Source organism: Pteropus vampyrus, unplaced genomic scaffold, assembly GCF_000151845.1.
Source record: "Pteropus vampyrus isolate Shadow unplaced genomic scaffold, Pvam_2.0 Scaffold90, whole genome shotgun sequence".
NCBI lineage: Eukaryota > Metazoa > Chordata > Mammalia > Chiroptera > Pteropodidae > Pteropus > Pteropus vampyrus.
The window spans coordinates 1,326,802-1,328,590 of NW_011888871.1; the positions used below are offsets into that span (position 1 = coordinate 1,326,802).

The window sequence follows — 1,789 nt, forward strand, 5'->3', positions numbered from 1 at the left end:
GCAGCCCAGTCGATTAAAAAGTTCGATTTGCAGTGAATGTTTATTTAACACTGAACAGGCTGCTTGCTTTACAAGCCCAAAAATATAAAAAATAAAATAACATATTTGAATGAATAGAGAAAATTACTAGGTGCATTTAGAGGCGACTGGGTCGTCAGTATAAACAGATTGAAATTGTGGTTTCTGGAATAATTCAGTAGAAATGATATTTCGTTGGAGCTGCTCCCCTATACAACTTCACAAAATCCAATTTAATAATTTTAGACCAAATTCCCAATTACTTAAGAAGGAGAGGTTTGTATTTCTTGGTAAAGCAGATGTTTTTCTGTTTGAAGCAAAGGAGAGTAACTTGCACATAGCTGGAAGAAAACAGGCCCCAGAAATTTTATTAACTATAAGTTTAGGCTGCCGATAAACGATGCTCTCCCTTTTTAACCACATGTGCGTGCACGTGTGCACACACAGGAAGAGAAAGGTACCCTGGCACGCCCCTCCGGGGGTGCAGCTAATATGCTTTTAGAGGAACCTCAATGTAGATTTGCTATAAATCGTGTTTATTGTGTAAAAACAAGTAGAATAGAAAGCATGAGTTCTAAGTGTGCTAAGGAGCTTCTGTCTTCTTATTTTAAAAAGAGAAGGACATTCATTTAAGGAATCTGATTATCTTCCCATAAGTCATTTTTTAAAATAAGCAAGGGCATTATCTTTGGTCACAGCTGATGCTTCTGTGTGCGCCTGTCCCCCAGCCCCAGCTCCCTGCGAGCCCCCCTCCCAGCACACTCCGATTCTTCCAGAAACGGAAGCCAGCTGCCTCTCTGATCCTCTCCCACGCTGCGAACGGACTCCTTCCCCTTCGCCTCGCTCCTGCTCCTGGTCCAGCCTCAGACCCCCGCCCCCCGTTCCCTGAACTCGCCTGCTCCGGAAGCTCAGCCGGAGTGTGTCCTCCGCCCTCCCCCCCCTGCCGCTGGACAGCGACAAGCACCTCCACACCTGTCCCTCCCGCGCCCCCACGGCTGCATCCTGGCGGCTGTGAGGCCACCACGCCGACTCCTGGGCCTCCCGCCTCAGCCTCCCACCTGCCGGAGCTGGAGCCGCCACCGGTGGTGAAGGGACCTTCTGTCCCCGCGCCCAGGGCTCCACACCGGTCCCCATCTCCTGGCCCTCCAGACGGGCTGCTGTCCTCTGCACCCCGCGTCCTCAGGGTTCCGAGCTCTCTGGCGCCCCTCGCCCAGAACCGTTCCTAGACCCAGCCCTTACTGCTCCCCGCCCCCATGCCGTCTGCGTCAGGGGCTGCCCTGGACTCACGGTCCTTTCCTGTCAGTCGGTCGCTTATGCCTGAGACCCCCCCAGTCTGCTGTTGTGGTTCCGAGCTCTACTCCTGGGCCTCACACACACGCGTGCACACACGCACATGCACACTTACATGCATAGGCACGTGCACACACTGGTGGCCAGCGGTCCGCAGACTCCTCACACTCAGCGCCTGCGTGGGCCCAGCCCTTAGCTCCTGCCCAGCCTGTTGCCCCCTCGCTACCAGCCGAGTCATCCTCAAACTAGGAATCATGGGGTCACCCTAAATTCTTCCTGAGCTCCACCCACTTCCAAACTTCTGTCGATTCTATTTCTGACATAATAATGATTGCATTTAGCATTTATAATGATGTGTTTAGCCACCATGAACGTGCCCGATCCCGTCTGATCTCGGAAGCTAAGCAGGGCCGGGCCTGGTTAGTATTTGGATGGGAGACCACCTAGGAAGACCAGGTGCTGTAGGTGTAAAAAAAAAAAA

At 52.3% G+C, this 1,789-nt stretch overlaps 1 pseudogene; it reads left to right on the forward strand.

Moving 5' to 3' along the window:
• Positions 1-1,656: 1,656 nt before the first annotated feature.
• LOC111742299 lies at positions 1,657-1,776 on the forward strand (annotated as a pseudogene).
• The last annotated feature ends 13 nt before the right edge of the window (positions 1,777-1,789 follow it).